A 27,714-nucleotide genomic window follows, 5' to 3' on the forward strand; every position below is an offset into this window, starting at 1 on the left:
TCTCAAGGGACACCGATCATTCGGGACAGGGGCAGCAGAGTGAGATGGGGGCAAGTTTGGGGAACTAAGCTAGAACCAGGAAGAATAATGGGAAGAGCAGAAGGGGTGGATTGGAAGACTTCAGTGTCCTAGCGGTGGCTACCAGTCTCGCTGGAGATGAAGGGGTAGATATGCTGGTCAGTGGCGGAGGGTGGGAAGAGGAGGCAGCCGCATGCATGACAGGGAGGAGTGCATCAGGGTGACTGCGGCCACCCCCAAGGGCAAAATGGTGGGCCCTGCGATGACATTATTGGTGGCTATGCTAGAGTGGAGGGATTAGGATGAGGAAGGTGTGGTAAGGGGGGTGGAGTGCAAAAAGGAGTGGAAATTCGGCCAACCCACCAGATATATGCTCCACAGGCCAGAAGGCAGGGAGGGGTATTCGGTGGGAGCAGGAAGGACTGAGGTGGTAGAACTCCATGCAGCGGGGCAGCCGGAAGGAGAGCGGGAAGATATGAGAGCAGGAAAGACAGACCAGGCCAGTGGAGGGAGCTGGCACTGGGTTCCTAAGGAAGAAAAAAGAGCAGGCTGGCAGCAATACTAAACCTGGCTTGCTGGACTTCCCTATTACAGGATCATCAAAACTGCGGGCATGCAACATCAGGAGAGTCATACGCATCTCACAAACCCGAGAGGAAGAGATGGCAGGGTCTAGTGCGGCCAGCCAGATGCTGACGTGGGACAGTAAAACGCTGCCACACGAAGGCCTTGGGTGGCATCGGCAGTGCATCAACCTGGATGGCTCAAGACGGCCTTCAGGATGGTTGAAATTGTGACTGAGCGACAGGGGATGGTCACGGCCAGGAGGGCGTACTACAGCCCACTGGCACCACACAGAAGGTACGGAAAAGTTTATACAATATGGAGAAAGCAGTGCGGAGGCACGGGTTGTGGTACCCTCAGGGTTGTGCTGGCTGAGCATACACAGCTAGATTGCGACAAATGGAGCATGGAAGAAGGTGACATAGTGGATGATGATGGGGCCTGTGGAAGGGGAATACAGGGGGTGGAAAAGCAGTGCAGGCGGGGGGCAATAATAAGCTTGTACCTAGTATGTTGCAGGATTGCCGGAAAGGTGAGGGATCTTGTTACCAGGTAGCTGTGGTCGGAGCTTTTTCACAGCCGGTTAGGCGGCTGGATCCAGAGAGGAGGCTGACCTTGATGCTAGGTAAGAGCACTAGGTGTACGGGGTGCAGGAAAGTGACACACAAACTGTATCAGTGATGGTGAACGTGGGGGGAGAAGGGGCCATGGAAAAATATGACTAAGGAAAAGTTTGTATGTAAAAGATGCAGGGATGGGTACGGAGACACTGGCGGCCATCAAGGAGATGGAGATTGGTCAGTTACAGACAGAGGGAGTAGGGGGATGGACACTGCAGGTAGAAGTTTCGGACACTGGAGCAAAAGGGGACAAGACTCAGCAAGAAGTGAAAGGTTAGAAAGACAGGACCAGACAGGAGCACAAGTTGACAGAGCAAAAGAAAGTAAGCAACTTAAAATTGAAAAATAGCCGTATATGGGCGTGACAAAACCCTTGGGAGCACCCTTAAAGTTGGGAAGTATGTCGAGATGTTACAATTGCTACAGGCGAAAGAAGGTTCAAAGGAGGAAGAATCTGAACTGTCGAAATGGCCTAGGATGCACAAGGACAATAGAGAATTGGATGGCAGCTTTCTTAATTTTTGCTAATGTATACTTCAAAAAATACCCAGAGAGGTGCATCATTATTCAAATATATGCATGTTAGCAGAAGTGTGCAGATCACATATGGGGTTTTGCTTGATCACATTATGATGAATTTCGTGTGCGCTTAGCATGGGACCCCGAGGTAAAATGGGAGAGATTGATACAGACATATCAACAAACGATGTGTTCTATTAAGTGAGGGAGTACCACATTTATAGCAACTGGACTTCCCTTAGTGTACCAGCCCTTTGAAACCTGCTCCTTCCCTGAGGGGGCAGGGACAGAGGAACCAGGGAGGAGAGCAGTGGACATGCTGGGATTTTAACAGAGGGAACTGGACAAGAGAATACTGCTGATTCTGGCACAGGTGCTCTAAGTGCGCTGGCAGACACCCCCTTGTGCAAAGCTTCGGATCTGGGGCCTGTAGACAGGGGCAACAGACAGGGCAATGAAACCACGACCACAGTGCGTATGGCGGGCACCACAGGAATCTTCAGCAGGTGGTATGAGAGGACTTGGGGCACATGAGAATATGGGCAGAGGCTCATACGCCAATCAACATACACTGCTTGGATAAATGGTCGGCTCACTACCCCAACAGAGAGGATGCAAAAGTGTTAAGTGGTGGTTTTCAGGAGGGATTCAGGTTGGGGTACAATGGTCTGAGGTCCGGTAAGTGGGCAGACAATTTAAGGTCAGCACAGTCACATAAACAGGTGGTGCAGGTGAATGCTTAAGCTGCTGCATGTGTTCGTAATGGCCTGTTTGAGACCTGATATAGCGTTTAAGGTGAGACATGTGCCAAGGGTGGACAATGACGCTGCAGATGCTTTGTTTCGTTCACAGTGAGAGAGGCTCCATGGGCTGGCCACTTAGGCGGACATGGTCAAGACACTTAGGCGGACATGGTCAAGACACTGTGCCAGCTGGCATGTGGACCATAGGTGAGAAAGGATGCTCCAGTTGGTAGTAGGATCTCTGGTGGAATCCACCAGAAAATCGTATATGCAGACTTGGCAGGGGTTTCTATTCAGTGGGGCCAGACAGATGTTGGAAGTTTGGGCCAGAAAAGAAGATGCTGTTCAGTTTATCCTAGTGTTGATCGATAAGGGATTATCTCAGATTACAAACAAAAGGAAACTGGCGGGGATTGCCTTCATGGGCAAGCTTTTTTGGGGCAATGCACCTTCGATGGGAACTGGGGTGATGTATATGCTAAAAGGATGGGCGAGGGAAACAGGTAGTCGGTCGTGGATCAGGAGGCTACTGTTTTAGGACCTTTTTGGCAAAATATTAGGGGTGTTGCCAGTGATATGCAAGAGAGAGAGGAGACCGTTTTGTTTTCAATATTGATGTCATGGGTGTTCTTTGGGGTGTTTAGGGTGTCTGAGCTATTGGGGAGGAAATGAGTGCCAGAGTTGGACTGGGCAGATGTGGGGGGTACGAGCGGGGAGTGGAACAGCTTAGAACTGTGCCTTTGTCAATCTAAGACAGATCAACTATCCAAGGGAAAGACAGTGTTGTTACAGACTTTTTCATATGCAAGCCTGTACCCAGCTCAGTGGAGAGCTAAGCTGAAGATGATTAGTGGTGCCGAGCATGGTGCGTTTTTTTTTTGTCACAATAATCGAGAAAAGGTGACCTCTTTTCAATTACTGTGGGTAATGCAAAAGGCACTGACCCAACTTGGGAAACCCCTAGGGGATTACGGGACCCACTCTTTCAGAATTAGGGAGGTCACAGAGGCAGCCTGACGGAGTTTGGATAGGGACATGATGATGCAGGTGGGGCGGTGGTATCTGAGTGATTCCGCTGGTATGTGCGGTTAGGGAAATAAGGGTGTTGATGAGGATGTCATAATGTTTTTTCTGACATATGTTGTTCTTTTCAGGTGCAGTTGCTGGACCGTAAGCGGCCCAATTATCGATTTGGATCATAGGACACTCATTCGTAAAATGGGCAGAAAAGCATGAAATCCAGGAAGGTCAAGATGTGAATCTTGAACTCGACGACCATATATGGCACGGCAAAGGTGATTTGAGATGACAAGAGTTGTTGCAATATTTAAACAAATTGTTGAAACAACATAAGTACCTGGATATGTTAGTTTTACACTTGGGGAAAAATTATTTGGTGGTATGTAAAGGATTAGCGTTTAAAAAAAAAAGGAAGAGAGACATGCTGGAAATCAGACAGCAGTGGTCTGGATGCTTTGTCCTGTGCACAGAATGTATCCTAAGGAGGCAGTGGAGGGGGCATCGATGTCCTCTGCCAAGGCCAGGCAGAAATGTAACAGAGATATTTTTTTTCATCAGTTTTTTGCTTCTGCCTCTCTTTTCTGTTCTTCACTTCTTCTGCCTCTCATTTTTTCACTTATTTCCTTAGCCTCCCTGGTGGGCCAGTGGACCTCTATTCTCCTTTGTCTCGCTGCGCTGTCCGCTCCGTTTTTCACTTGTTTTTCAGCCTTTTTTAGATTCGTTCTGAACTTTCCTTCTTTCTGTGCTTTTCCTGCTTTCTGTCTTATTTCACTCTTTTTCTCCTTTCCCCCCACTTATTCCTCCTTTCCTGCCCATTTCTCCCCGCCACTGCTGCCCCCTCGGCCCCCCAGCAGACCAGCGCAACCAATCCTGCTCCCCTCCCTGCTCCCGCCTCCCAGCTGTCCAGCCCTCCCCGACCCCTACTTAATGGCGGCTGCTGCGGTGACAGGCGTGCAAGACCGCTGACGAATTGTCAGTCTAATTGCTCTCCCACCCTCGCAGCTCCACCATTGAGTGAGGCCCTCCCCGAGCCCCGGCACTCTTGAGTGTTGCTGGTGTTCCTTCCAGGCCCTCCTCCACCTGCAGGATCACCTGCGCCTCATCCCTGGTGGTCCAGTGGACCCTTGTTCTCCTTTGCCTCGCTCTGCTCTCTGTTTTTTTCTCAATAGTTTTTTGCTTCTCCCTCTGTCTTTTCTGTTTTGCACTTTTTCTGCCTTTTCTCATTTTTTCACTTATTTCCTTAGCCTCCCTGGTGGTCCAGTGGACCTCTGTTCTCCTTTGTCTCACTCCGCTGTCCGCTCCGGTTTTCACTCGTTTTTCACCCTTTTTATATATCGGTTCTGCACTTTCCTGCTTTCTATGCCTTTTCTGCTTTCTGCCTTATTTCACTCTTTTTCTCCTTTTTTCCCCTTATTCCTCCATTCCTGCCCGTTTCTCCCCGCAGCTGCTGCCCGTGCGGCCCCTCCCCCCAACACGATCAGTGCGACCAATCCTGCTCCCCTCCCCGCTCCCGCCTCCCAGCTGTCCAGCCCTTACCGACCCCTACTTAATGGGGGCCGCTGTGCGGCTGCAACACTGGCACGCCAAAGTCAAGCCCGTCCGCGACCCGACGGTGACCAGCACTAGGAACCCTGGATCTCCACACCGCCAACGATACAACCCGGCGGCACTCCACGCATTCAACCCAGACCACAACAACAACAGCAAGCTAGCGTCACCGGCCGACACCCACAGACCTATCAGCTGTCACCGCTGCTGGCACACCTGCAGCACCACCAAGACCACAGACCCAGCGCAACCCACCCGCCAGAACACAGCCAAACTGAAAACCCTGCAATGCATCCTTCCTAACGTCTGATCACTCCACAAACATGCCACCGAAATCTGGGACCTCCTCGACAGCACCACCCCGGATGTAGCATTCCCCACCGAAACATCGGGCCCGGACATCGCCATCCCCATCCCCAAAGGATACAAGATCCCCAGGAAGGGCCGCCACACCCGCCCGTGAAGAGTAATCGCCATCATCCACAAATCCACCATCTGCCTGAGCACACTCCCCGACAAGCCCACAGACCTGATGGAACACCTTCACTTTAAGATACTGGCCAGCCACACCACCACCCTCTGAGGAACCCTCATCTACCGACCCCCTGGACCCCGCGGACCTTTTGGCGAATCCATCACGGACATCATCTCCCCGCAGGCCATCACATCCACCTACTACACCCTGCTGGGAGACCTCAACTTCCACCTCAACAGCCAACTAGACCCCAGCACCACATCCCTCCTGGACAACCTCCACAACATTGGACTCCGCCAGATCGTCACCGAACCCACGCACTCAGCAAGACACACCCTCGGCCCCCTCTTTACAACAGGAAACTCCATCACCTTCAGCCACACCACCGAACTCCCATGGGCCGACCATCGATGCGTCCTCTCCACCTTCAGAACACCCACCATCCACAGAGACTAGCACCTACGCCCACGAAGAAACTGGACCAGAATCACCGACAACCAGCTAACCTCATCACTCAGCAACCCTACCATCATGGAAAACGACGACCCCAACGCCGCAGCCCGAACCCTGCACAGATGGATCACCGACAGCAACAACACCTTAGCCCCCTTCAAGAAAAACAACAACACCCACGCCAAGAAAGCTAGATGGTTTACCACCGAAGTTCGAGAGTCCAGACGCACTTGCTGCCACCTCAAAAAGGACTGGAGGAGCGCCAAATCCACAGAAGCCCACAACAACTTCAGAGCTGCCACCAAAATCCACCACCAACACATCAGAAAAACGAGGAAAAAGCAATCAAAGACAGAATCTCCACCCACGCGTACAACAGCAAAGAACTCTTCAACATCATCAAGGAGTTTGCCCAACCTACCAGCGAGTCCACCGGCATCTCCCCTCACAAGACCTCTGCGACAAAATCAGAACCTTTTTCCACCACAAAATCAAGAGCATCTACGACAACTTTGACGAAGACAAGCAACACACTGAACCCTCACCAACCACCCCCGACACCACGAAGCCTGCAATCGACAACTGGACAGCCCTCATCACCAAAGACACACTGAAGACAATAAACTCAATCCGCTCCGGGTCCCCCGCTGCCCCCACCACATTTTCAACAGAGCAGCGACACCATCGCACCCATGCTCCGCCACACCATCAACTGCTCCCATACAACTGCATCGTTCCCCGATGACTGGAAACACACTGAGATCAACCCCCTCCTCAAGAAACCCTCGGCGGACCCAACCGACCTCAAAAACTACAGACCCATCTCCCTGCTCCCCTTCCCTGCCAAAGTTATTGAGAAAGCCATCAACAGCCATCTCGCCACATTCATCAAAGAGCACAACATCTTCGACTCCTCCCAATCTGGCTTCAGAAAAAACCACAACACAGAAACATACCTCCTCTCCGCAACAGACGACATCCCAACCCTACTGGACAAAGGAGAAACAGCAGCCCTCATCCTCCTCGACCTCTGAGCGGTGTTCGACACAGTCTCTCACCATACCCTAATACGCAGACCCCACGACGCAGGAATTCAAGACAAGGCCCTCGACTGGATCCGCTCCATCCTCTCCGGCAGAACGCAGAGGGTCAGACTCCCCTCTTTCCTCTCGGACCCTACACCAGCCACTTGCTGAGTCCCCCAGGGATCAGCCCTACGCTCTTCAGCATCTACATGGCTCCGCTCGCCCCCTTCATCAGAACCTACGGACTCAACATTGTGTCATACACAGACAACACCCAACTCATCCTCTCCCTATCCAACGAACCCAACACCGCCAGAAATAACTCTCGAGAAGGCATGGAAGCTGTTGCCAAATGGATGAAAAAAAGCTGCCTCCAACTAAACACCAACAAAACAGAAGTACTCATCATGGGCCCACACCAGACACCTGGAACAACACCTGGTGGACCCCACTCTCGGAAGTCCGCCCACCCTCACGGACCATGCACGCAACCAAGGAATCATCCTGGGCTCTGAACTCAAAATGGACCGCCAGATCAACGCCGTCTCATACTCCTGGTTCCACACCCTCCGCCTCCTACGTAAGACCTTCAAATGGATCCCCACCGAACACAGAAAGACCGTCACTCACACCCTGGTCACCAGCACACTCGACTACGGCAACGCACTCTACGCCAGAATAAACAAAAACCTCACACGCAAGCTACAGAACATTCAGAGCGCCACCGCAAGACTGGTCCTCAACCTGTCAAGACACTGCCACATCTCCCAGCACCTGCGCACACTCCACTGGCTCCCCATCGACGCTAGAGTCACCTTCAAGATTCTCACCCACGCTCACAAGGCCCTCCACGACACCAGACCAGCATACCTGAACAGCCGACTCAAATTCCATGCAACCCAAAGGACCCTACAATTAGCCCAGCTCTCCTACGCCGTGGTCCACCGCACCAGAAAGACCAAGTTATCAGGCAGCCGCTACTTCTCCTTCCTCACAGCCAGAGCCTGGTATGCCCTCCCGCTCCACCTCAGACAGATAACACCTCTCCCCATCTTCACAAGAAACCTCAAAACCTGGTTCTTTGACAGACCACCTCCTTGATGGACTGGAACCTGCAACCCCCCTCTGCCTGCGCCTTGAGACCCTTACAGGTGAGTAGTAGCGCTTAACAAACGCGTGATTGAGTGTTTCAGGTTTTTTGGAGGGACGAAGGTTTTGGTTGGATGGAACACCCGGAGTTGAAGTACGAAGCAATATATTTCTTTAGAGGAGATGGTGTTCACTTGTCTTGCTACGGGATGGAGCTTTATTTGATGATATTGAGGGAAGTGCTGGATAGGACATTAAACATTAGAAGGTACGATAGTGGTTCCTGGGTAGGGGGTTCAGAAAAGTCCAGGGAAAAGGGGGTGAGCCTTTTCTGAGTAGCAGTTGACAGTTACTTTTGACATGGATACAGGTTAAGATCAGGGTTGTGAACAGAGGTGAATGAGGGCAAGGGGGGTTGACAGGAAAGTACAACATGAGGAAGCAACAAATGCCAAGTTTAGATGTAGGATAAAAGTCGACGGCCGACCGCCCACCAGATTAGTAGTATTCTTCAGGCCTGGAGGCCGGTCGTTTGGTGCTCCCAAGGGGGTGCCTTTGAAAAAGACACCACAATTGGAATGCCAAAGCAAGTTTCTGCATGTCATGGACTGTTTAGTCCATGCCTTACAGGAACTGGGCATGCATGCACAAAGTGGGGCCACCATTTGCCCCTCTGCATGCATACCAGTGTATAGGGGGCCCTCTAGAGCCAACTCTGTGTCCCCACCACCAGCCTTTTCATGGTGCGCTCACCACCATGAAAAGGCTGGCTGTTGAGTGGGGCAAGATGGCGTCTGACTAGGTCCTCCCATGCCATGTCTCACCTTACCTCCTCGACTGTACGGCCGAAAGAAGAGCTGAGGGCCTCATACACCCTGGATTGTGGTACTTATCAGATGCTGGAATGCTGCAGAAACTTTGTGACCCGCTAGCAAAATTGATCACCGTCGCCATTGAGGAAGAGGGCGCAGTAACTTCAGGATGCTCGGCGTAGTTATTATCACCAAAGTGCTCCTGACCCCGCTGAACAAGTACGGGCAGATTGCTGGTCGTTTTGTTTCTAGAGGATTGCTCGCTCAGATGACGGGTAGAGGCTCAAAGGGTCCGTAATCAAAGCCCACGGCAGCAACAGCGGCAGGCTCACTTCCAAATGCAGGCTCTAAGATGACTGCACATGCCGGGCCTCCCCGGTGATCAGCGCTGAGGGGAGGGGCAAGAATAGTGCAGAAGACCCAAACGGCTTAGAAGCTAGACCCGCTCAGCGTCCTGCTCGAAGAAACAGTTCACTTACTCCTGCTGAGAGACAACCAGCGATTTCTGAGCTATTTCCACTCACCCAGAGGAAAAGTACTGTTACTCCGCCAGCAGAGGCTGTAACTACTCCCGCCCAAGAGATTACTTCCGTAGCCACGGAGTTACGTCCTATAGAAGAGAAAAAAGTAAGTGGGGTCTAGAGGGCTAATGGTGAGAATGATCCTGCTTCAAGCTCGAAGTCGCCACCAGGGGATTTTATACCGTTTGAGCAATTGGCTGATAAAAAAGCAAGTGGTGAGAAGTCAGATTCAGGATTGCCAGACCAAGTTAAAGCGATTACCACCCCGTCATGCCGCTACCCTCTTCTGGCGTTAAACTCAATTCCCTCCCCCGAGCCCCTAGGTGGTGGGAGAAATTTTTCTCATTAACTGATGACTCAGATTCCTCGATTCCTAAATTAGAATCGGCATCTCTCACCCTGTCCTGCTCAACAAGAAGTAGTTCTTTAAACAAATTTGTATTGTCTAATGGACAAAAAAGTCTGTCTGGGGGAGGGCTGACGAAGAAAAAATCGCAGAGCCTGCTTAAGAAGCAGTCAACGAGTAGCAAGAGAGTGAGCTCACGCCACGGATATCCCCCCCCCCCCCCCCCCCCCCCCCACAGATGCACCCAGGCTGAGATGGGATTACTCATCCATACAACTGTCAGAACATCAAGGAGGGGGAATAGAAGGCCCAAATAATCGGACACCATCCTATTTAACAGAAGGCCCTGCATCTACTAGTTCGAGTGAACCCTCACATCGATCATTCTGGCCACCATAAAGTAGATGCAGGAGGGAGTCCAGAATGATAACTGATGGGCTCGCCAAGCTTCGAAGAAGCTGCAGGGTCCCGTCAGAAAGATCAACAAAACCTGCTCCGAGATATCGGAGAGAATGGCAATGGTGGATGCGCACACGGAAACCCTCGAGTCCGAGGTCGCAGAACTGAAAGCGGCGTGCATGGAAGCTCAAGGAACATGAGAATAGGCCAAGGAGAAACAACTTGAGAATTTCGGGAATCCCCAAAGGCGTTGAGGGATCGGATACTAGAGGCTATATGTTAAAGTACTGAGGGCGCATTTCTCGATCTTGTCGGTTGGGAGTGGGAGAAAGAAATCCAGAGGGCACATTGATTCCCCTTAACCCCTAAAAAATAACAGCCGGGTAATACTGTTTATCCACGGGTGGTTTTAGTCTTCTTTGGGAATTTTCTGCTAAGGCAGAGTATTTACGATCCGCCCTAACTCAAAGAGAGAGTTCGATGGAGTCTCTTCCTTTGCTCGGGTCGATTTCGCCCACTCGACAATTGAGAGGAGATGGAGACTGAAACAACTGCGCTCTCCGTTTCAGGAGCCTGCTGCTGAATTGTATCTCCTGAATCCTGCCAAATTGAAAGTAGTGTTTAAAGGCTGCACTCAAAGTTTTTTTTCAGAGATCCAGGCCCAGGAGTATTTAGATGAGATCCAGGGCGGGACTTGAAGTACTAGCTATAATCTAAGGCAATAATCAGTACTTTTAGGGAATGTGTCACGTCTGATTGGGGAGAACTGCACTTGAAAGAAGGATGGGGAAAAAAGGGGATCTGTAAATCTAAAAAAAGAAGCAGAAAAGAAAGGAAAAAAATAAACTGGTTTATAAAGGGGGAAAAAGAAAACAAAAAGGAAAAAAGGGGGGCACTAAAATTAATTCTGCTTTGTCCATTTTTCTTCTCTCACGTATGGTTGTGTATCCGACAGTAGTTAGAATATGGTGTGATGGGTTCAGGGAGGAAGGGGAGGCGGGCTGGGGTAGGAGTCTCTATTCCCAGATGCCATCATGCAGGCCTGGCCTGTTTGCCCGTTGGTTTGGTAAAGGGCATGGGGGTGGGGCTCGGAGAAAAGTGGGTGGGGGGGCTGGAGCTGGGTCACGGGGGGAACAGGGTTCTCCTCCCGCACCAAAGTGCACTTCTAAGAATGAGGAACTTGATTAAAATTGAGAACTTTTCTTAATTCAGGATAATGAGGGGTAATCGGAGGATACGTATTGTCTACATTAATATCTGTGGGCTTAGCGATGTAAAAAAAGATCTAGATTCTCATTAGGTTTACAGGTCCTGAATGCAGATATTGTGTGTCTGCAAGAGACTCATATCGAAGCATCACAGAGAAACCTATTAGTCACATTAGGCTATAGGCTTATAGGTGAGACCTCACAAGGTGCACGTACAAAGAGTGTTGCGGTTTTGGTATGAGGTAACTGGGTAAAATTCTCGCAAATAGGGTTAAACACTCAGGGTCGCTGAGGTATTGTTGTTTACCACACTCCCTGTGGGGATAAATTCACGTTATGTACAATATATGGTAGTACTCACGATGACCATGCGGTATTCAATCCGATATCCCAGGAATTGACCCATAGACCATTGCCTATAGTGCTTTGCCGGGATTTTAATATTAATCTCCCGGGTGACTGCGACCTCGGAGGCCAACAAAAATACCTTGGTAGAAAACCCAAAGTTTATCAAACATTAGTAGGGATGTGTAAAGATCATGGGCTAACTGATGTTTACGGTAGGGTGAATCCACAGGACTATGGCTATACTTACTTTTCGGCTTCTCATTCTACACAAGCCTGCTTGGATTACTTCTTTGTCCCAAATAGTTGTATATCAGCTTGTAAAATTGAACGAACCGCACAGTATTCATCAGATCATAATCCATTGTTATTAGAAATTTGAGGTATGGGGTAAAACCCGTAGTGTGTGGATCTTTGAGTGAGCACTGCTTGTCAATGATGAATATCGCAGACATATTATTGAGTGGATCCCAATGTTTTTTAGCGAAAACGTTGGTAGTGCCTCAATAAAAATGGTCTGGGAAGCCTTTAAGGCCTGCTTGTGGGAAGAGACGCTTAGGTTCTCGCTAAACAGGGGTAAAAATGAGAGGCATACCATCTTAGCTGAACGGAAAAACTTAGCAGCAGCTGAAGAAAATCGGATAATAGTTCTGCAGCAAGGAGGGGATGTAACTTGGGGTTATCACAGCAGGGCAGCAATTGATGCAATTTTTACAAAAAGGTCAGCAGAAAAATATGCAGTCTGGTAAAAGAACACATATGAATGCAGTGAGCAAGCTGGGCATCACCTTGCAGTTGGAGCAAGACAACAGAGTATGAGTAATTAGGTCAGGGATCCATTTCACAGGGAAGCATTTAAAAAATATTACCAGATTTTATATACCGAGGATATAAATGAAAATCCAACGCAGGTCGTGGAGTTTCTCAAATCAACAATTGCAAATTCATTACTTACTGATGAGCGAGATTCCCTAGAGGGAGATCTATTGTGGGATGAGATTTACCTCGCAATTGCTAATCTTCCCTCTGGGAAGGCGGCAGGAGTGAATATAATTACCTTAGAGTTCTATAAAATGTTTTCACCACAATTGCGAGGCCCATTGACCGTGTTGTTTAACCAAATTTTTTACGGAGCTTCCCCTGCGGGCTCATGGTCCTTAGCAAAAATCGTTGTATTCCTAAAAAAGAATAAGCCTCCAGCGGAACTATGATCCTATCGCCCAATAACCCTAATAAACAGGAATTTTAAAATCTACTCTAAAGTATTGGCTGTACGACTTGACCGAATAATCTCAAATTGGTATTAAGGCAACAACATGGGTTTATCGAGGGCCGGGATAATACTGATCACATCAGAAAAGTTATTGCCTTGTTTGATGCGGTACAAGTGTCAGGAGACACTATGGCCCTGATATTATTAGATGCAGAAAAAGCCTTTGATAGGTTCTCCTGGCACTTTCTCTGGCAGTTAATGCAAGCAAGGGGTATGGGCCCAAGATGTATTCAGGGAATTAAAGCTCTCTATTACAAACCTATAGCTAATACTTGTGTCGCAGGGGTGCTGTCTGGGCAGGTCTCGATTACTCGCGGAACTCGACAGGGGTGCCCATGTTCTCCACTCGTATTTGCAATGTATATCGACCCGCTTATTCGCAAATTGCTCCAAAATAATGCAATCCCTCCAATTATTTTGCAGGGCTTTGAAAGCAAGACATTAGCTTCTGCAGATGACCTTGCAGTCGGGAACACAAATCCAGGATCTGCTTTTGTAGCAAATTAAATAAGGAAAAAAACGAATTATCATCAATGATATATTTTATAGATAATCGTGTAGTTGATAAAGCAACATATCTGGGCGTTTCCATTTCCTCTGATCTGGATAAGATTGTAAAGCAAAACCTAGATCCTTTGCTATCAAAGACTAGTAATGAATATTAAGGTTGAATAAACGTCATCTCACAATGATTGGTCGATGCAATTTGATTAAAAAAAAAATATTCCCCAAAATATTATATATTTTTTAGATCTATCCCTTTAGAGTTCTCTAACAAAAATAATAAAAGCTTTTGACAGGTTGTTTACATGTTTTTTGTGGGCATATTCTAAACCCAGAATAGCTCTTAGATATATTTCTATTCCGCAAGAGATGGGAGGTTGGGCCCTCCCCAATCTCAAATTATATTATTGGGCCACTATGCTTCAATACAGTCGTATTTTATTTAGGGAAGCATGTCTGAGTGATTTTCCACAAATCACCCCTACTGAATTTGAATTGCTGATTGGAAGGGAGGCCTTGGACTGACTAGAGACAAATCGAACTAGGATATTATTTTAAAAAGTGAGTTTTAAGTGTCTTTTGGGAGCTTTCAAAATATGGTCAGCCCTCCAGAAATCCCTGGGCCTTAGTCGCTTGAATTTTTATGCCTCTATCCAGAATAACCCGCTTCTCCCAATTTTATTCAATGATGGGTACATCCAATATTGGCTTCTCGCAGGGGTAGTCAGGCTCAGTTCCTTCTTCTCATCATCTGGATTGGCGTCCTTTGATGATTTGAAGTCAGAATATGTTCTTAAAAATAAGGAGTTTTTCAAATATTTGCACATTTGAGATTACTTGCAGTGTAACAGAGGTGGGCCCATTGGCTTTGAGAAAAAGGAACTGATGGAAATTATAATAGCTCAGAATCACGTCCATGTAGGGGCAATATACAATTTGTTAGTGAAAGAAGAAAAAGATGATCTCAACAAAGTACATAAAAATGGCAAAAGAAACTTGAGATTTCCGAATCTGATTTTAAGAAAGCGCTCAGACTTTCTCAAACAGTCTTAATGCTGGCCAATCTAAAGGTGCAATTCTTCAAAACGTATTTTATGTTGTACTATACACCAGCCAGAATTGCTAAGTGGAGCTCGAGTCAGGGATCCAAGTGCCTGCGCTGTGTCACTCCATCTGCCGATATAGTTCACACGTTTGCCACTTGCACCTCCCTAAATCTTATTAAGAACAAAATTCAAGATTTTTTTATATAATAAATTTAAAATTGAAGTAATATTGACCCCAAAATCGATCATTTTAGGGATATTTGATGATGAACGAAGGCAAGTTATTGAATACTTTATGAAGGTCGCAATGGCTATATTTAGATTATTAATGGCCACTGATTGTCTTAACCAGGAACCTCCCCCTTTCCAGCATTGGTTGACCAGACTGATATCGGTTTTCAATTTAGAGAAAGCGGTATATGCCAAGAAGAGCCACGAAGCCAGGAAAAAAGGACGGGCTATTTGGGCACCCATGGGTAGATGTCTGAACTAATCTATTATAAATGTACTGTAGCTGGTGTGGCAGCCCAAGAACCTTTTGTTTTCATCATAATTTCTGCTGATATATGTGTCAAAGCCTTGGTTCAACTAGCACAATGCAACCAACTTGATACTCTGTGAAATTTGATGGAACTTTTTTTGTGGGCATCATTCTACCCATACCCCTTGTCTGTAGCACAATGCACCTTAAATTAGTTTTAGCTATAATATAGGTTTTGAACTCAGAGTTTTGAAAATCTGTATGGTTGGTAGAATCTTTGTATTATGAAATTGAGGGATTGCCATGAAATCTCATTTAATTATTGGCTCCATTAATACGAACACAACTTACCCAATTTGATATACTTTGAATCGGATGTATGACGTTACAAGGCATACTTTAACAACGCATACCTTTACAACGCATTTTTTACAACGCAACATCCATTACAACGCATGCCATTACAACGAATTTTTAAAAACTACCTTTACAACGCATTCCATTACAACGCATACCACCTTTATAACGCATACCATTACAACGCATAACATTACATTGCATGTATGGTAAGTATAGGATAGAGTAGGGGAAAAACTCCAGGGGGGTGCAACAGTAGGGTAAGTGTTGGATAGTGTAGGGGTAAAAATTACTATTCTAACTCCAGGGGGGTGCAACAGTAGGGTAAGTATTGGATAGTGTAGGGGTAAAAATTACTATTCTAACTCCAGGGGGTGCAACAGTAGGGTAAGTGTTGAAAAGTGTAGGGTACTATGGGCCAGATGTAGGTAACACATTTTTACCGACTCTAAAATACCGATTTTTACCGAATCGGTATTTAAGAAAAGTGAAACGAGATGTAGGTCAAAATCCGGTAAAAAATACCGATTCGGTAAAAATCAGTAACCCATGCACGGTATTCACCGAATCGGTATTTACCGATACTGCAAATACCGAGTCGGTAAGTCACATGCAATCCTATGGGCCCGGATGCCCATAGGAATGCATTGAAACTACCGACTCGGTATTTACCGACCGGTAAATACCGAGTCGGTAAATACCGAGTCGGGGATACAAATATCAGGCAGTTGAAGTATCAACCAATCAGGTGTCTCCATCCCGCCCCTCAGCCAACCAACAGAGAAATAGACCAATCCTGTGCATCGACCCCACCCCACAACCAGGAAGTGGCCACACCCATGCAGGTGCCGTGTAACTGATCACACAGGGGAGCAGACTCACAGAGACAGCCAGTTGTGAAGCAGATCCCTGCAGGTTAACCAAATGGAGCAACAAGACTCACAGAGGGATGGACCTGAGAGGAAGAGGAAGATGAAGTTTAGCACTGGAGAACTGCAGGTGCTGGTGGAGGAGGTAGTGAAGCACTACCCAAGAATATTTGGAAAACATTCCCTGCAGGTACCAGAGGCTGTGAAGAGGAGCACCTGGCTGGGGATCCAGACTAAAATCAACGCCATTGGAGTCACCAACAGGGAAGTGGACGACCTAAAAAAACGATGGTACGATCTAAGGATCGTCACAAAGAAAAAACTGGCTGCAAGAAGGAAGGAATCCAATTTAACAGGTGGTGGGAAGAACAAGGCACCTACACTCACAGACCTTGAAGAGCTAGCGGAGTCCACACTGGAGCCAGATTGCGTCCTGGAGATTGGTGATGCAGACAGCTCAGCCCGAGCTGCAGCTAAGAAAGGTAAGGGACATGTCCATCATCCCACACCCCCTGCCTGTGTACCTCCCCCAATGTGTCTATGTAATAAGGAAATCCAGTCCTGACTTTAGTACTCACCTGCAATACATTATGGGAGTGGTAGTCATTAGAATACCCATATGAACAGTCACCATTAAATGTCGTCAGGCATGCCACACAATACAAGCAGACACATGGGAGGAGCAGAAAATAGTGATGTGAAAGTGTAATTTAATGTTGATAAACAAGGTGAAAGCACCACTAAGATACTGTCCATGTCTGTCCACAGGAGAGACATCACGCAAGTCCCAGCAGTTGAGGGAGAAGACACATCCCCAAAAGGATAGCACTGCGGAAGAAGGCAGGGATGCTGGGCCCAGCAGTGCAAGACTCACAGCGCCATGCGCACAAGCAGCAGACATACCAGAGGCAGATGACACAATGCAACTGGAAGCATCTCCTGTGCTCATTGGCTCACCACTACCTGCGGAAATACAGTCACACACACCAGCTGACTCCGAGGTGTCTGAAATCCTCAGGCCTGTGAGGCATGAGGGACCCCCTCATAGGATCCTACAAACATCCTCGGATGAGGAAGGGGAAGATGATGAGGCAATGCAGTCTATGGCAGGGAATGCACCAGGGCACACATCCACTCCTGTCAGGCCATCAGAAGGAACAAGACGTCGCAGGGTCCGGGAGTCATGCGGCAGTGGCCGTTGTGAGTGTGTTCCAAGGCCTCGAGACCACAATGGTGAAGGTCCAGCGCCTGCAGGCAAGAGGGATAAGTGCAGTACACAGGCAGATGTAAATGTAAATGTAGACGTATTTGTAAAGCGCACTGATACTACGGAGTGTCCTGGCGCTGTACTCATACCGCTAGGGAACCCTTCCTGGTTTTTCCCCGTGAAATGTCCACTCCTGGGCATCCCCAGGGTGCAACCAGGCATCCCCAGCGCTGTAGGGGGCCGTTGTGGAGACTAAGCAAGCTATTGCCCAGAGTTGCAGCGTGGGACCCATGCTTAGATTAGGCACCGAGGCGAGAAATCAGGTCCGGGGAATTATGAGCCCAAGATCCACCGAGGCCAGCCGAGGCAGGAATTGAACCCTGGTCCCGGGCCAGACCTCTGCATCAGGGTCTGCCGCTCTAACCATTGAGCCACACTTCTCCAGCAAATTCACAGACTTTAACAATGGAATCACATCAATGGCAGACAGCATGAGGGAAATGGCAGAGGGAGTCAGGGAAATGTCTCAGTCTGTGGCGACACTGTGTGAGGAACTGAGAGAGGACCATGCACAAAGGCGCAGGGAGAGCCATCGCACACATCATGAGACAAGGGGAATGCGCCAACTAGCAACTGCGACTTCACTCATGTGTCGCCGTTCAGTTGCAATGCAGGAGGGCCTGGTGCACTGCTGTACGGATCTATCCCGGGGGATGGGGAGAGTCACTACAGCACTTAAAGTGCTGCTGACTAACCAGTCAGCCACCACAGGACTAGAAGCAGTTGGGGACACAGATACCCCTAGTAGCAGGAGCAGCACCCCAGCCCCTGAAGTAAGGAGGAGCAGCAGACGCCAGAGTGCCGGCGCAGGCACAGCAGACTCTGAACCTAATCAACATCAGGCAGCACGCCTGGGTGTTCTTGGACGCAAGCAGTGAGTCAGACTTTTGCTCATGGACATGTGAGGGTGACGTAACCCCCGTCCACACAGTAGTGCTGGGCACACTAGTATGTGTATTGTGTGTCTCATGTCATTTCGACGTAGTGCTAAATTAAACTACGTGCTTTGAAATACAATACGTGCTTTGTCTCTATACTTACTCAGAAGTAGTTGTGTGTGATTTCTGCCCGTCTCTGTCTACCGTCTGTCTACCGTCTGTGGGTGTTGGTCCTCCTACTGGGTTGGCTGATGGTAGTGCCTGCTCATCATCATGGTCTTCATAGTCCTCCAATTCCACCTCTGTGCCCCTCTTAGTAGCGAGGTTGTGCAACATCGCACACGTAGCAATAATCTTACAGCACGTTACAGGTGAGTACTGGCGTGCCCCCCCACTTTTGTGGAGGCAGCGGAACCGGCTCTTCAAGAGGCCAAAGGTGCGCTCAATGATGTTGCGGGTGGATTTATGTGCCACATTGTAACGTCTCTGGCTGGGGGTTGTTGGGTTGAGGTAGGGTGTCAGGACGAAGGAACGGAGTGCATATGCACTATCCCCTAAAGTGGAAGACAAAATATACATTACTCAGATGCACACATTGACATACGTCTGCTTCATCTATCAAGCGAGTGTCACCCATATCTTTACCTAGCAGGTATCCTTCCCCGAATTCACCCGCTGTCAGGCGAGTATAGATCCCACTGTTCTGGAAGATAAATGAATCGTGGGTACTTCCTGGGTATCTGGCCACTATGTCTGTGATGAAGAACTTGGCATCACAGATTGCTTGAACATTAATCGTGTGTGTTGACTTCCTGTTCCTGTATATGTGCTCTGTGGCAGCAGGGGGGCAAATGGGGATGTGGGTCCCATCAATGCAGCCAATCACGTGTGGGAAGTTTGCCATGAGGTAAAAGTCAGTCTTGGTCCTGAGCAAGTCCGCATCAGTGTCTGGGAAGTGGATGTACTGATCCATTCTTTGCATCATGGCATCCAGGAACTTTTTGAAAAAAACGCGACAGGCAGCTCTGGGACACCCCACCTGCCGCTGCAACTATACTCTGGTAGCTCCCGGATGCTAGGAGGTGTATGCTACAGAGCACCTGGACATGGGGTGGGATGGCATGGTCCCTTGGTCTTGGGTGGTCAGGGAGTGGATGCAGGTCCCTGATCAGGTCCATGATGGTTTAAGGGTGCAGTCTGTATCTCTGCAGTATCTCTGGCTCTGTCAATTGGATGAGTGTAATCCTTAGCCTATATACCTGTTCCTCCCTTCTCCATTCCCTCTCACCTGCTGCCTGTAGCCTTAGCCGTCTTGCTATGACGTAAAATGCCGCCATTCTGTTTCCTGTGTTGCATTTTGGGGTCCTTTTTTATAGGCTGCACCTGATTACCACCTGCTTGCAATCCATGTTAATTACCGACTCTTAATTACCGAATTTTGGAACAATTCGGTATTTTAAGGCTCTCCTACTTCTCCATGGCGTGGTATTTTCCATTTCGTATATTCCGACTCGGTAATTTTACCGAGTCGGAACTTTTACCGACACGGTATTTCTTCCGACTCGGTAATTTTACCGAGTCGGAACTTTTACCGACTCGGTATTTGTTCCGACACGGTAATTTTACCGAGTCAGAACTTTTACCGACTCGGTATTTGTTCCGACTCGGTAATTTTACCGAGTCGGAACTTTTACCGACTCGGGTTCTTTACCGAGCCGGTAATCTACCGATTCAGTATTTTTACCGGTTTTCGGCGACCTACATCTCATTTTCCGAATACCGGTCGGTAACGGCCGAAAACACCGATTTTCGGCCGTTACCGACCGGTATTAGGCTACCTACATCTGGCCCCTATGTGTTGTAATGTTATGCGTTGTAATGGTATGCGTTGTAATGACATGCGTTATAGTGGTATGCGTTGTAGTGTCATGCGTTGTAATAGTTACGTTGTAATGGCATGCGATGTAATGGATGTTGCGATGTAAAAGTTTTGTTGTAATGGTAGTGCGTTGTAAAGGTTGTTCCCCTTTGAATCTAGTGAGAACTTGTTCTGTGGTTTTGACTCTGCCATCACTCTTGTTCGGTAGCACAATGCACTTTAAATTTGTTTTAGCTATAATATGTATTATGAACTCAGGGTTTTTAGATCTTTTATGACTATTAGAGCTTTTGTATCATGATATTTTGGGTACGGTCTTGAAATGTTATGTAACTAATGGCCCCATTAAAGTTCCGATTTGGTCTGTCTATTTGATATATGTTTTTTGGAGGACATCGGGCCCGGGTGGGGAGGGGGGGGCTGGGGTTTATGTGTGGTAAGAAAAAATGTAATAAAGAATATTAAAAAAAAGAAAAGGCTGGCAGTGGAGAGACTCAGAATATCCTTGGTGGTGCCACAACGGCACCGCCAAACATATTGCTGCCCCAGACTGCATTGCCACCACCAGGGAACGTGGTTCCCTGGCCATTGCGGCAGTCTTAAAACGGTCTGATTGTCGTACTTGTAATACTGAGGTCGGACCACTGGTGTGATTGTGTGCGACCACCCCTGCACCTCCACCATGGGTAATCAGGCCCTTAGATATTAGATGTTAACAGATGTAGGTAAAATGTTAAGGGAGTTAAAAGGTCAACAGTTAAATACAGAGTAGTTATGTTGTTATGTTAAAATTATTTGTAAAGCGCGCTTACACCAAGTGGTTTCATGGCTTACAAGGAAAGGATGTAAGGGGACGGGAACGTTGGGGGTGGGAGTGAATGTAGGGGACTAATTGTATAGCGAGGTTTAGTTTTGTTAGGCATTGGCCTAGGTTTATTGTTGTGTTGTGCACCATTCTTCTAAAAAGGGACCTTTTCCTCACAAAGGAGCAAGTATGTGGTCTGTGCTGCTCCCCTTTGGCCCAATTGGGCTTTAAGGGGACAGCTGACCACAGGGAGGTGTACCCCCTGGGGTTTATGACAAACACAAGATGATGGACAGAGCGCTGAACCTTTTCAGCCACACACCCCCAATCACATATCTGGGCTGAATCCATCATTATTCTTTAGCTCACTTCGCCACCCCAGTCCATACTCAGCCATATGCAAATCAGTCTTGACCCTGTACCTCATGAGAACAGTCCAGCCTGAACTGTCAAGCCAGGTCTTCCCTGGACCAGAAACAAGCATCCTGGGACCTGTTTCGGGGTAACCACCCTCATCAGCCAGGCTAGCTTGAATCCAGTGGCAAAGTGAGCAAGGACCCACGTCTGGGCATACCTTGCCAACTTAGGGCGAACAAAGCAAAGACAAGGAGATGATGGATGTAGTGCTGAAACTTTTCATACACTCACCCCCAGTCACAGATCTAGGTTGAATCCATCATCGTTCTTTAGCTCACTTTGCCAGTCCAGCTAAGACCCAGCCATATGCAAATCAGTCTTGACCCTGTGCCTCATGGGAACAGTCTAGCCTGAGCTGCCATGCCAGGTCTTTCCAGGTCCGTAAACGAGCATCCTGGGACCGGTTTTGGTGTAACACCCCTCCTCAGCCAGGCTAGCTTGAATCTAGTGGCAAAGTGAGCAAGGGACCCACGTCTGGGCATACCCTGCCAATTTAGGGCAAACAAAGCAAATACAAGGAGATGATGGACGGAGTGCTAAAACTTTTCAGACACCTCCAGTCACAGATCAGTGTTGAATCCATCATCGTTGGAGGGGACAGCCGACCGCAGGGAGGTGTGCCCCCCTTGGGTATTGAGCCAATGGATCAGCCTGGGCCCTATATGGACTCGTTTGGGCTATAACCCTTTGGGCCTGTAGCCCAAATATAGAACCGCCGATTTCGCGCACCCTGTCACCATTTGGGAAGGTGACATGGTGACCGGTCTTTGTGGCAGCAATAATGTTTTTCCCCTCCCTCCCACCCTAGAATATAGGTTTCGATCAGGTAAGGTGAAGTCCAGATCGTTTGCTTGAGTACAGGTGCGCAAGCAGGAACTTTTGAATATGACTGTCACTTGGTTCCGGGTGGTGGCAGTTACTTTTGACTTGGTTAAAGGGTAAGAAAAGGAGTGTGAACAGAGATGAATCAGGACAGGGAGGGGGGACTGCAGGGAAGTTACACCAGAAGGAGGCAACACAAGTTAAGATGTAGGATACTTAGATAGTTAAATGGTAATAGATGCAGGTAAAAGGTTACGGGAGTTAATGTTAATGTTAATGTTAATATGAATTTATTAAGCGCTCGTACGCCCGGGGGCTTCATGGCGCTATAGGAAGGAACAAAACGCACCAGTTAGAAGTAGAAATTAGGCCGCTCAGCAATATGCCTGGGAGAAAAGCCAGGTTTTAAGGGAATGTCTGAAACTCAAGATGTTGTCGCTCAGTTTTAGTTGAAGAGGAAGAGAGTTCCAGAAGGTGGCTGCAAGATGGTCAAAACAGCAACCTCCGAGACGCTTCCTCGTAAAAGAGGGGACGATCAGAAAGGATTTGTGAGTAGACCTGAGATTGCGGGAAGGGTCATATCTGTTAAATAGAGCTCTGATAAACTGAGGGCCAGAGTCATGTAGGGACTTAAATAAAATACACCCAGTCTTGAAAGCTACTCGCTGCTCAACAGGCGGCCAGTGAAGCTGTTTCAACCCTAATCTGACAGACTGCCTTTTAGATAGATTCAGAATAAGTCTGGCTGCCTGGTTTTGAGCCAGCTGGAGGCGTTTTAACTCTCCAGCTTGGAGCCCAAGGTAAAGGCTGTTGGAGAAGTCTAATCTAGACAGGACCAGGGAAATGACGATCTGAGTAAGGGCAGCCGGAGAAAAAAAACAGGCAATTTTCTTAATTTTCTTCAGTTGAAAGAAGCAGGATGACACAACTGCGCCTACCTGTCTTTTCAAGGAGAGATCCTCGCTGATAAAAATTCCCAAGCTCTTAACTGAAGATGACTTGGACGGAGGGGCTCCCATGCTAGATGGCCAAAAGCTAGGGTTCCAACTAAGTACACTCTGCCCAGGCAAGACCAGTTCAGTCTTGCCTGGGTTAAGTTTCAAATGATTGCAGCTCATCCAACTCAGGATATGAGACATGGTATTTTGAAAATCTTCCACTGAGTCCTTGGTGTTTAGAGGGAAGATGAGCTGCAAATCATCTGCATAGTTGAAGATGGTAACTTTCGCTTTCCTGAGAGAGTACAGAAGGGGGCGTAAATATAAATTGAAAAGCAAAGGTGACAATGAAGAGCCCTGAGGAACTCCGCAGGTGGTAGGTATATAGTTAAAAGGGCAACAGTTAAATGCAGAGTAGGAGTTGCACAGTTGCAAGGAAAGGATGTAAGGGGTGGGAATGTTAGGGGTGGGGGTAAGTGAACGTAGGTAACTAATTGTATAGTAAGGTTTCCTAGGTTTATTGCTACGATGTGCACCTGTCTTCAGTTAATAAACAAAAGAGCGATTATGTGATCTGTGCTACCCCCCTTTCATCCAAATTGTGTTATTCTAGTCATTTAATTTGCTTCAGTGTGCCTCATTTCCCAAGATGATCACATTTGCGGGCACCATCAAATTATTCAGTTTATGATGGATAATATATCATTTTTTTTTTGCGTTTTCTTTACTAGACTATAATTAGGCTTTCCTGTTTTCAGTTTCTATTTTTGGTAAATTCTGGTGGGGTTTTTGCAGTGTTTTCAATATCTTAAAAAACAGTTGTTATCAGTGGTTACACATTTTCGCGCCACTAAAAACAAGAGAAAATGTGTTTTTCCGGTGTTTATGGAACATTTAGCTTTTATTATTGCTTGCTTTCGGCACTGAAAGAACATGGTATATAGACAGTGTACTTATAGTGTATATGAGTTCCAAATAGATTTTTGCAAATTCATCTTATTGAAGTACACCATACAATACTTATTCAGTGAGTCTTTGGGTCATGTGCGCTCGCTCTTTCCTTCTTTCTTCTGTGAAAAGCCCCTCTCAGCATTCATAGCCCCTTGGGCTGAGAACCATCAGCTAAGGGACACAGTTGGTATGACTCTTTCTTTGATGCCACAAAGCACGAAATGATAAATATTTGCATTTTAGTTTCTGTGCATAAGAAAACAGTGCACCAGAATGGACTAAAAAGTCAATAGCATCCCTCATTAACTCTGAAGATGGTAAAGATGCTTTCAGCATACCATCTAACAAGTGGCAAGGATCTCCTACAGGAAATAACTTCAGCTCGGGTATCATTTTTGACAGGTCATCACACAACTTTTTTATATACGTAGCTGAATCACTGCAAATACAAACAATATCACTCCAAACATTGTTGAACTTGGAAAGAACCTTTTTTGCAGAGCATTACAAGTGACACGGAGTTCAATGCTTTCCAAAAGTCTGGTGTCATGTTTTCACCACTATCCCAGATGCTTGGTGATATATATATATACTTGTCACTATACCTTGCATTGAATGTTTAAAGCCTACGGTGTTGGCAATTCACCGACTATCAATACTGACCCACTAGAAACTATGGTCTGATGTATTAAGGGTTTTTACCCATTCTCTGTGGGTAAATGTGATGACACATATTAGGAAAGATTTTTTTTAAACCAGCCATTTGACCTATCAGTGAAAGAATAAAATGCAGCCAAAATATCAAATATGAGTTTGATATTTTCTGATTCTCTATAGTTTATACAATAATTAAACTAAACCTAAAACATGAAACATTAAACTAAACCCTGCATCTTTATACCAAAGGCCACAAAACTGAAAAAAGTAAAAGGAAGAAGAAACAACATTTTAGTGGCATCCCTAAACAAAAAAACTCAAGCAGAATAATGTTAGCCAGTCTTCCTTACTGCTATAGCTTGTATAACAAAGTTACATTGTATTGACACCTTCAGGAAGAAAAAAAATACTCTTTCACTATCTTTTTTCCTTTCTTTGAATGGCATTTAGTTTGTGGTTGTGCAGGTGTTTTTTCAGTGTTTATATGTTTTCACCGGTGAGGGATATTTATCTTTCAGTGGGGTTTTATCAGTTATTATAGGTTTAAACCTAAAACCCCACAGCCTAACTATAATGTAGATTAACAAAGTAGGACATATCTACAGGGCATTTGGCAATTGATAAACGGACTTGCCTCTTGGTTCACTAATGGCCTCCTTGTCCGGGTAGCATGGGAACTCTGTTCATGAATGTTTTTAAGTTTATGTTTATGTTTATGACCTAACTTCTAGTAAATGGCATATAAGACAGTGACATAATCTAGTACAGTATACTGAAACGCTTTTACAGGTTATGTCCCTTTTTTTGGATTTTGAAGATATTCATATTTTTGAAGCACAATTGTGGCATGATTTACTTGCAAAATATTTTGAGCCAGGCCTCATCGCTTTCCCTCAACGAACGCTAAGTTGTAGTGTTGATTACCAAATTACAATTGTAAGTGTACAAAGAACCTGTTGTAGGCAAATTTTGTTTGCGGTGAACTATCAACAAGTATTGGCAATGCCAATAAGTATTCCTTTAAAGGAATTTTGTATGGTAACGTGAAGCATTATAAGTGGATAGCATGGAAATAGATATGTATTTGTGTTGAAGCACAGAACTTTAGAATAATAGTGGTGTAGGTTATAAAGGTAATGCGACAGTTGCACTGATTAGCCAGACCTAATAATCCATGTAGGTTAATGACTTCCTTCTTCCCAACTGTGCTGCTGCCAGAGAAAAACATAATAAATAATCTAGTTATTTAAGACACTTTAATAGCATTACCATGGCCGGTATGCCCCAGAATGTTCAAGCTCTGGCAGCTGAATAAATAAACAAAATGATCACAGGTGTGTTGAGGGCAAGCACGTTTTTGTGGAAGCACACAACTGCTGCCCAATCAAAACATGTATTCCTGGCTCCCAACATGTGGCAGAGCCAACGCCCCTCTCCTGGTGATTAGCACATGTGCCGTCAAGTCAGATCATACAAATGAACAAAAATCAGTTTAACCCCTCCCACGCTTGTGACGGAACCATTCTGTCACGGCCCTCGGGTGGGCTGTGCTGGTGATGGAACGGTTCCGTCACACCCCGCTCGCCGCGCCTGCATGGCGCGAATTCCGCGCCTGCGCGGCGCGAATACCGCGCCTGCGCTGACGTTCTAAAGAGCGGGCGGGACCGTGACGGAACCGTTCCGTCACAAGCACAGCTCACCCGAGGGCCATGACGGAGCGGTTCCGTCACAAGCGCGGGAGCGCCGCGCCCCCCCCGCCCGTTAGCACTGCGGCGGAATAGCTGCTGCAGTGAAAGGGTTAAAATGTGCCCTAGTATCATACACTTTTTGGCAGACAGCAGTGGCAGCTGGCATGTACGGAGGGTGGTGAGCGGGTGGAAAATAAAAGTACATTTAAAAAAAGTAAAAAAATAACTACACTTACCTTACTTGCGCGATGTCTCCAGTCTTCCCCAGGCAGGCAGGCTCCAACGCAGGACCCAGGAACCTGCACTAACCATCGTGGTGCTGTTCTTAAGCAGCATGAAAGCGGTGCCAGGATTGGAGGGAGTGGACTCCTTTGGTGCTCTTGAAGACACTGGAGCCCTATGCTTTCCCTAACCCAGATGTCTAAGACAGCTGGGTTAGAGAGATTTAAAAGGCGCATGTCTGGCTGGCCGTCACAAGACAGCTGGCCAAAGATACATGCACACTTTAAACTTAAAAGAGCCCTGCCCCATCACTGCATACTGCTACTGCCTGACTGGCAGCAGCAGAAAGCCCAGCTCCCTGTCCTGACGCTCTGCTCTGGATGGGATTTTAAAAATAAAATGATAATAAATCAACGTTATTATCATTTTATTTTTCATCTCTGGGGCAATTTGATTAGTGGGGCGATGCTCCTACGCCTTAACGGATGAGCCACCCCAGGCCTAGCCTACACCATAGGTACTCGCAACCTTTTACTCTGGGGCCAAAATTGCGGTCTGGCTTGTGGCCGAGGGCTGCACATATGGGCCTGAGCGATCGGGGCGGGGTCACTGGGAGGGGAGGGGTCAGTGGGGGCAGGGTAAAAAAATCACCCCTTTTCAAACATTACTAGACATTCGAAATGTGATATATGTATGTATTTAAAACCAAATTAAATGATGGACGGAGCGTTGACAATACAAGCACCCACCCCCAGTCAACTGATCTGGGTTTAATCCATCACCATTCTTTAGCCCACTCTGCCACCCCAGTTCAGACATGGCCATATGCAAATCAGTCTGACCCTGTGCCTCATGGGAACAGTCCAGCCCGAACTGCCAAGCCATGCCTTCCCTGGACCGGAAACAAGCTTCCCAGGACCGGTTTCTGGCATTGCAGCCGTCTTCAGCCGGGCTT

At 47.3% G+C, this 27,714-nt stretch overlaps 1 long non-coding RNA gene across 1 annotated transcript in view; it reads left to right on the forward strand.

The window, feature by feature from the left end:
• Window positions 1-3,706: 3,706 nt before the first annotated feature.
• LOC144783105 (uncharacterized) overlaps window positions 3,707-27,714 on the forward strand; it is a 175,527-nt gene continuing 151,519 nt past the window's right edge. Inside the window, exon 1 of the long non-coding RNA XR_013601404.1 lies at window positions 3,707-3,759. This is a non-coding gene — a long non-coding RNA (uncharacterized LOC144783105). The remainder of the gene's footprint in view (window positions 3,760-27,714) is intronic.

The sequence above is a fragment of the Lissotriton helveticus genome, chromosome 9 (genome assembly GCF_964261635.1).
Source record: "Lissotriton helveticus chromosome 9, aLisHel1.1, whole genome shotgun sequence".
In the NCBI taxonomy this organism is placed as follows: Eukaryota; Metazoa; Chordata; class Amphibia; order Caudata; family Salamandridae; genus Lissotriton; species Lissotriton helveticus.